The sequence below is a fragment of the Bemisia tabaci genome, chromosome 8, assembly GCF_918797505.1.
Source record: "Bemisia tabaci chromosome 8, PGI_BMITA_v3".
In the NCBI taxonomy this organism is placed as follows: domain Eukaryota; kingdom Metazoa; phylum Arthropoda; class Insecta; order Hemiptera; family Aleyrodidae; genus Bemisia; species Bemisia tabaci.
Genome location: NC_092800.1, coordinates 20,289,125 through 20,298,416, shown reverse-complemented (window position 1 = coordinate 20,298,416; position 9,292 = coordinate 20,289,125). Strand labels below are relative to the sequence as shown.

Genomic DNA, 9,292 nt, shown 5'->3' with positions numbered 1-9,292 from the left:
ATGTGCCTGGAACAACCCGTTAGATAATAAAATATCGGTACCACATAGAATCTTTTGTGAGGCAGTGCTTATAGCTTTCAGAATTGGATGAGAGCACATTTTTCCTGTTATGGAGATCGTATGAGTAAGGGTTTATTTTCTATCACAGAATAAGTTTGGTAGTTAACCATTGAAGGATGGTATAGAGTCGACGCCAAGTAAGATTATGCACTTGTAAACGGCAACAGATAAGATTGCGTGACATGAGTATACTCCGTTTAGAATTGAAAGTAAATGCAAGAGTCAAGATGGCAGACCTCATGTCATAGTTTACAAGTGCAGAAAATTATTTGATGTACAGTTTAAAAAGCTCCTTGACTAGTTTCAATCCCTTGCATCAATTGAATAGCAGGTATCATGTTGCAGCCATTTCTAAGGGTCAGTAATAGCAGCATTCTGTGTAACATTCATCGATAAACATAGATGCAAAACTAATACAAGAGAGTTACCTTAAGGGTTTCAAATGCTGAAAAGTTTCTTCTGGGCTGTGTTTTTCTTGAAGCTTGTCTCCAGCTGCCGGGCAGGAAATTTTCGAGCAAAACGTTTCTTAGCGATTACCACTATACGGTCGAGGAATCACTCCAAAGTTCCATTAAACAAAACATACACCTGTTAAAATGACTAACGAAGTCTTGGCAGCTACTTGAATGCAATTTGACGGAAGTCTTTACCAGTCACGACTCAGTTGTTTGAGTTTTCCAGTTTCAGTTTTTTGTCAACAACAGAAAAATTAGAAATTTCATTCCCTGGCCTACTGATAACCTCGCTAAAAAATCGTGTATGTGTAGCCGGCGGTGCAATATAGGGTGGTTGCAAATCGTATTCTCTTGATCTTGTACGTCATCAAGCACATTTCCGGGATATTTTGACCGCAAGGCGAGGTGGCGAGGCCTGCGTTCTCAATGCGTCACGAGCCGATAAGATGGCGGCTCAGGTCTAATGAGGCATCCCCGGTTGTTTAATTTCATTTCACGACCACAGAGACAGACCGACAGACCACACTACCTACTTTAGGCTTCCGGCTCCGTACGTGCACATGTTTATTAATACTTCTACTTCTAGCTCTAGCTTTCAATTCTTCGTGTGAACGGATTTCCAAACCTATCAAGCAACAAGTTTTTTCTAACGAAGCGTTCAGTTATCGTAAGCGTAAGTTCTTTCATCAAATTATCACGATCAATCATGTCCCCTCGCGCGGAGCCTTACGCTCATGTGAAGTTCTTATGTGACGGTATTGAGGAATCGGTTCCCTGCTCGTTCATCAAGGATTACGCGACGAGAAAGTGTGAGTTGGGAGAAGAAAGATTAGTTTTTTGGAGCAAAGACAAGACAGAAACCCCCTCAATTATTTCCCGGCGCGAAGGCTTCATTGCGGATGTCGAAAATACTAAGTCCAAGGCCTGTGTAATTGCAGTAAGGACATCAAAATCGCAGACTGCTGGGTACTACAGAGCTGTCATCCTATCTTTAGCCGGTGAGTGAATATTTCTATCTACTCCTTGTATTGTATCTACTGTTTTTGAGCAAGCATAAATTAAATGTGATTAAATTTGACCGTTTAAATTTTTTTTTTTAACTTTTCCCGAAATTTGGGGACTTGCCAACGTAATGTTGAACTGATTTTGACCTTACTGAACTAATGTGGAGGCAAATCTGGGGGGAATTGGCTTATTTCGCGGGAAAATTGAATGACCTTTGAATTGACGTATTTGGGGGTCCGAAACCCCCCTTAAAATTAGTTTGAAGTAATTTCTGTGATTTTTCCTTAAAAGTGCTTACAATGCGGTAAATTTTCCCGTTTTATTTTTTTCACTACGATAATTTGAACTGGAGTTATGATTTTTTGAAAATAGGTCAAATTTGACCTTTGACCTATCATAACTCGGTCAAAAATTAAGATATTGATCTGCGGTTTGCGCCAAAATTCTTAGTTTTTTATGCTCTTTCGAATGAGGTATCACAAGATAGGGGTTGCCGTTTGAAAAAAAAAAGTTGGGGTCCGCAGCCCCTCCCCACGGGGGGGCCCCAAAAGTAGCTTACATTGATCGATGAACATCCTCAAAGTTTCGTTTCAAAATATTAATTAGGTAAAATTTTAGAGGGGGTGGAAGGGACTTTTGGGACACCCTGTATATTCCTACATACGTACTTCTCATAACAGTTACTCTTTGTGTTCATTTAAAGGCGCTCTCAAGAAGCTCAGTTGAACTGCGTTGGGCAGAAACGAACTAAGCCACATCAGCTATTGCCAAATATAGCCGAGCAATTCGATTTTTTACAACAGAAAGTTTGTGCAGATTCCTCTTAAAATTTTAAGGCATGTTCTTCGAAATATTCAGAAAATTTACCCATATTTGCACAAAAATTCGCACAGCCGTTTTCTTGTAAAAAATAAAATTGCCAATCACATTTGGCAGCAGCTGATGTGGTTTGGTTCCTTTCTGCGTAACGTGGTCTAGTTGCTCCAACAAGATGCCTGAAACATTCATTGAGCATTCCAGCAGCTGATTTACACGGCTAGTTTTTATCATTGAGCGAATTCAGGTTTGGTTCTACCACCTTTTGTCACTCTACGGCCTCTGGTTTAAATTTTTTAAAGCTACATAGTATTTTACCAGAGTCAACAATTTGTTTTTTATGTAACGAAATGTAATTTTAAGTCACATTAGGATAGGAACTAGGCTGTACTAAAATGGAAGGGGGCAAGTCGTAACCCACCGGGCATTTTTGGATTTTTTTGTAGCTTAGGAATTTTTGCCAGTTTTGATTTATCCAGTATTGTTTTAAATTTCCACATTTTTTTTTTATTTTTTTCTCTTTATATTTTGTTTGACAAATTGTATGCATATTACGTATTAATGATCGAGGTTGCAATAAAATTAAAATTTTTTCCTCTTTAATTTGATTGATGATATTCTGTATTTTCATAATTTATCATGAGCCATCCAGAAATTAAGAGATGCACATAAGGGCGGGGAAGAAGGGGGTTGGGGTTTAGAGCTGCAAGAGGTCATGCTGAAACCCGATGACTTCACCCAGAATTTCAGGTGATGTCACCTAGTTTTTTAAGTGAGATCACCTTAAATTCTAGGTTACGTCACCTTAAATTCTAGGTGACGTCGCCTGTAATTATAGGCGACGTCGCCAGTAATTCTAGGCGACGTCGCCTACCCATTTTTGGCGACGTCGCCTACCCGTTTTTGGCGACATCGCCTACCCGTTTTTGGCGAAATCGCCTACCCGTTTTTGGCGACATCGCCTACCCATTTTTGGCGACATCGCCTACCCATTTTTGGCGACATCGCCTGTTCCAAAAATCGCCTCACCTAAATTGGTGAGGCGATGTCGCCTATTTTTTTTGGCGATCAGTTTTACCAGGGTAGTGTTAAGTGTTTTCGTGCGTTTCAGGACCAGGAATGATTTTTCAAGACAAGAAATCAAGAGAAGAAATGATGATTCACTAAAATCTCCTCTGCAATGCGCAATGGTTTACTAGACAAGGTACAAATTCTAGCATTCGGATACACGTCTCATAACCAAAACTTCACGCAGAACGCGATTTGCGCAACGAACTTAACGAACGCAACGAATGCAAACGAAACTATTTTCTTTTATTTTAATACTTTTCACGGTTTCCTCAAAATGTATGCTGTCGTTAAAAAACTCGAGAGCGATGAGCTTGACGCAGCTCCTTCTCCTTGTTCTTGGATTCTTCCTTCAAAAAAGGAGATGAAATATCCCTTGCTAACCATTACAGCCATCTGAACATTAGCAATGAACGGAAAACACATCAAATAATGCGCTAATGACATTTTGAAAATAAAAGTTATCGAAGAACCCTGAGGTAAGTGGGATCCTACAATAGTTGAGTTTTGACCTCATCACCTCCTCATCAGAGGAAACTCTGTCCGAACAAAAATGTAAAACGGTACCCAAGACTCAGCTGACATCGTCCGAAATTCAGCCTTCTTTGCAAATCGTGTCTTCTACTACTGCCTTTCCTTTGCTACCTCAAAAGTGGCACCACTAACACCTAACCCCACAACTCCATGTTCCTACTCCTGTTGATGCATCTACATCTTACGCTCAAGCTTCGAGTGGCTCCTCTTCCTCCTCCTCCTCCTCCACTACCCAACCAAAATCCTTAGGTACCTTCTGTGAAAATTCTCTCAACCCTTCTGCCCGGAACCAACCGTCCAGTCTCCAATCGTCCAAAAACCTCGCAATGGACCAGCAGCCAAGGCACGAATTTCAGCCTTTTGATACACCTTTCATTAACAAAATTTCACGTAGAACACGATGCGCCCAACGAAAATTACCGAAATCAACTCCTTACGAAGATATTAATGATTCTTGAAGCGTGAATTCAAACCACCCGCTCATGAAAACTCAATCCTCTGCGTAAATCGTGCGCTAAACGTTAGCATGACAGTCTCTGCGATATACAAATCTGGCAACCTCAATCTTGACGCTTTGGCTCAGCTATAGCAAGTTGATTATGGTTTGAAAAACGCATGGTGGGAAATGAACATTGCTCGACTGAGAGGATTGCTGAAACCGTTGGAGTGCACGATTTGACTCACGTAGAGCTTTGAGTTTCTTATGAGCGGGCAGTTCTAATTCCTCGTAACCAATTTGAAATTTATACGGTAATAGCTTTGTTAGGAGTTGATTTTGGTAATTTTTGTTGCACAAATCGTGTTCTACGTGATATTTTGATTAAGAAACATGTTATCAGAATGCTTAAATTCGTCCCTTTTCTAGTGGTCCATTGTAATTCCCGCTCATAATGAACTTACTATGGTTGATTAGATGATGTCCTGAAGAGACTTTCTGAGGATACTCCAAGTGTACATAAAACAAGACCCGCTGAAGGTTGCCGACTTTCACCGTCGATATACAATGCTTCCATAACTGTTTTGACGGAATCAAGAGAATGTAAACCTCTACCGCCTAATGTTTGATTGTGTTATTGAGTCGTTTGATATGCTTTAATTTGTTTTTTAATAAACCTGGTTAGGTTTGACTACTATGGTTGATTAGATGATGTCCTGAAGAGACTTTCTGAGGATACTATCGAACAAGCCGGCGGCGGGAGAGGTAAAAAAAATAAACTCAAAACATCTTCTGAAGGGGGAAAAAAAAAAAATCAGCTTTGTATAGAGAAACCTCTGAGACATTGTATTTATTTAAATGCTCAGGAAATAGTCATTTTGATACTCAAGATTAAGTTTAAATTATTGAATATTCTCAGAATACTCCGAAAATATTCTGTTGTCAGCAGAGATAGTTCAGGAAGTGCTTGCGGATGTTGGTGACGATGAGATGCTGGTGAGTATTCCCGAGAGACGAAACATACTCCGAAATGTAAACCGCTTTCGGAACGAAGAACGCCCTCGTTTACCACGGACATTGGTGAACGCTGAAATCATCGATCCTTATGATACAACTCTGTCTGGTATTAAATTCCTCCAGTTCGATCAAGGCATCGATGATCCGAAGTAAGTCCTTATTTTCGCGTCTGACGAGGATTTACGGCGGCTCAGCAACAGCACGATCATTCTGAGGGATGGTACCTTCTAAAACGTTCCAAGTTTGATTCAACAAATGTACACTCTCCATGGTGTAATAAATGGCCACGTTTTCCCTTTTGTGTACTGCCTGTACTGTGTGTTCGAAAAGATAAAGCCACATACCGACTAACTTATGAGACAGTTAAGAACTTGTGTAACGAACTGAACGCTTCATTGGCACCGAACGTAGTATTGACGGATTTCGAGGCAACAGCAATGAATGCTGCACGCGCAAATTCCCCTAATGCAACAATAAGAGGATGTCTTTTCCACTTGTGCCAGTCCATTTGACGGCATGTCATGCCTGACGGACTACACGATGCATTCCACGACCGCACGGGGGGGGGGGGGGGGGGCAAAAAAACGCATTGGATCTTGAGTCCAGACTCTTGGAAACATTGACAAGAAAAAGGACTATTGATTCAATCAGATTTAAGCTTAAATCAAAAGAAAATCCGCTCAAATTAAGACGCTTGGTTCTTGATTTAAGCTTAAATTTGATTGAATCAAGCGTATTTTTTCTTGTCGATGTTTTTAAGAGTCTAGACTCTAAATCCAATGTGTTAATTTTCCAGTGCGGGCAGGTGTAATGGTCTGACATCAAATCCGCGAATTGATGGCCTCGGCCTTTGTACCCCCCGCTGCGCTGATGCAGAAGATTTTGATGAGATTTACAATGATATCAACGAGACAGTCGAACCAATTGCTAACTACATCGAGAGGGTAAGCGTAAGAGGTGCCCCTCGCCGAGGCCGCCGAGGATGCAGATTTCGCATACCAAAGGGTATATCGCAGCGAAAGCGCATCCGTGATGGATGAAACAGAAAAATAGACGAACTTGAAACTACCATAATTTTGTGTGTGAGCTAGAATTACAAGTTTTAAGGCGTGAAAATGAAGAATTGAAGGCCGTTAACCATACAAACAGCGCATCGAGCGCATCGATCGCACCAGCTGAACCATCCCTCATGGAATTCCAGGAAACCTACCCCAAGAGGAAATATGATGAAAGAAGTCGTTGACGAGGAGGAAGTAAACACCCTATGTGGGAAAACTCCCACCTCTTGGCCTAAAGATCCAAAAAAGGCCCCCGGCCTAATTGACTTTCTTGCATGTAACGGAATAAATGACAACTATCTTAGAGTTTAAGACAGTGATGATATGTGCTCTGATCACACAATGGTAATACGCTCATATACGGCGCCTTCACAACACTAAACATGATGGCGTGGACCCATGCTGCACGAACTTGAAACTACCATAATTTTGTGTGTAAGCTAGAATTACAAGTTTTAAGGCGTGAAAATGAAGAATTGAAGGCCGTTAACCATACAAACAGCGCATCGAGCGCTTCGATCGCACCAGCTGGGGTTGTGAGCGATAATGCGCTCATATACAGCGCCTGCACAACACCAAACATGATGGCGTGGTCCCATGCTGCACCAAACATGGCGTGCGGACCCCTGCTGATGATCAATCACCAGCCCTCCGTAGGTGAGTGAAAATACTTTATTTTTCTTTTTTGTTAGGATTTAGAGACATGCGTGTAAAAATGCTTCCAGCATACTAATTTTATATTCATAGTTATATAAATAATAACATATAGATGTAATTACTAGCCTACTAATTAAGCTTCAAAAATATAATATACATGTATCACTATTATTTCAATGTGTGTGCTCACTTTTAAATGGATCAAATTTGTTTCCTTGAAATTCGAGGCAGTACGCATTCCTCAAACTGATAATATCGTAAGAAGATTAGCCACTGTATGTAGGCGGAGATTTACAATGTTAGTGTGTTTTATTTTATTTCTGTACTTTTGTTTCCAATCATCCCAGTGTTTCGATGCCTATCTATATCGACGGTGTAAGTCCGCAACCGTGTATCTCGTTTGCAGTGTCAGAAGCAGCCAAACCCATTCTACAGAAATTTAATGCAGTCAATAAGCTTTACCTCATGTTCCTTAAATCTGTTTTACCTCTTTTAACCGATTTAAACCTAGAATTTTAATCAGAAAAGCCGAAAGTGCACAAAATTCACGTCTCTGTTTCTAAATTGTATGAATTAATTCTATGTTATTATACATGAAGCCAGAACATCTGGAAAAAAATGATGTTGAAAAATATATACGGACCCTCAGTACTTTAAACCATTGGAGAACATTTTTATAGTCGGAGAGGCAAATGCAGCGCTGAGCAATCAGTGCAAAAACCTTCACCCAGACCTCTTACAAGCATTTAGAACGAAATGTCTGAGTTTTTAGTCTGCTCTGAGATCCAAAGGGTTTTCCCATTTAATTCTTATGAAAAGAAGGTCTCCAAATCTTTTAACTTTCTGAGACCACAGAACATCCCTGCCATAAACTCGATATCTTCTGCAGCCTCCTTTATTTTTACTAGGCACCTGAAAATCAATCTCAGTAAATTAGATCTTGAATTTTTGAAGCTAAAGCAGCTTGAACTCTTCAAAGAGGAAAAATTTAATGAGATGCCATTGTTGGTATATTGGCAAAGAGTTGCTCAACTAAAAAAGGGGAATGACACTGAAGCATTCTCATTGATTGATTTCTCTTGAGAAGACTGTTGGGTCATTTTAATGTGATTTTCGGTAGCAGAAATTTTCAGTAGGTAGTAGGGAATCTTCAGTAAAAGTTTTAATAAATTGTGTACATTGGCTTTTATCACAATAGATGGCAAATAAGCGGAGATTTGTGCAGCAATAAGCACCAATTTTTGTTGTGTGGCGCCATGAGCCAACGCTAAATGAACAAATACCTTTATGGGCAAGTACGCCTGCCTTTTCAATTTCTATTACCACAAAACGTAATTCTTGGAAAAATAAAACTCAAAGGACCACTGCTTCAAATCTTTCCAGGCTTCATGCAAATTATTTAAGCAAGGCTCATAAGCAGTGAACTATAGGTAAAGTAAATATTTTAAATTTCGTCATTCTCTTAAGTAATATATTTTTGTGTGAATTTTCAGATCCAGAAATACGGAAGGTCGCTGCTCATTCAATTCTGCGTCACTTTTTTCCCTGCCCAGGAGATATGAATTTTGGGAGGAGAGGAGTTGAGCCATGGAAACCAAGTAAGGTAGAATCCGCACAAGGTTTCATCTTAGAAGTGCCGTCGCACTTAATATATATGGAAGGAGTTGCTGACATCACTAGTAAGCGATACCTCGAGTTAGGTTTAGAACGATTAGAACCAATGAGGTACTTGTTGGTAGACCGGTTGGAAAAACCGCTCAATCAATTGAAAGAAGGCCTAGGGCCTTTCCTCTCTTTCATTCAGAGAAATACAGAATTGTTGTACCAAATGTCGAGACATGTGGCAAAAGATCGTTGATAGTGGCTCGTCTTCACACATGTCGAAATGTAGAGAGATTTTAGCTACTTGTGAGGATATTGATATGCAAGTGCAAGTTGCAAAAAAAGAGAGTGTTGTGGATGTTCTTGGTATAGGGAACATCAAATCAAAGGAATGTGAACTTTCGCGGGTGTTATATCCACCCCAATTGTGTCGAAATCTAATGTCGGAGAAATGAGCTTGTAGTCGCGTGGCCCCTTTTTCAGTTGTTTTGCAAGAATACACGGCTTAGAAATTCACACGGGTGATTTTTTTTTTTGACGAGGTGATAAATCAGCGGACAATTTGTTTCTGTTTTATTTTTTCA

The 9,292-nt window shown here is 40.1% G+C and overlaps 1 protein-coding gene across 6 annotated transcripts in view; it reads right to left on the bottom strand.

Moving 5' to 3' along the window:
• Positions 1–9,292, bottom strand: part of LOC109035634 (uncharacterized) — a 226,466-nt gene that overhangs the window by 175,999 nt on the left and 41,175 nt on the right. The window contains exon 1 of one of the 6 annotated variants that reach the window (XM_072303180.1): positions 489–9,286. The exons of the other annotated variants lie outside the window; for them this stretch is intronic. The gene's annotated coding sequence lies outside the window, so the exon portion shown is untranslated. Of the gene's footprint in view, positions 1–488; positions 9,287–9,292 lie in introns of those variants that run through there. 6 annotated transcript variants of the gene reach the window in all.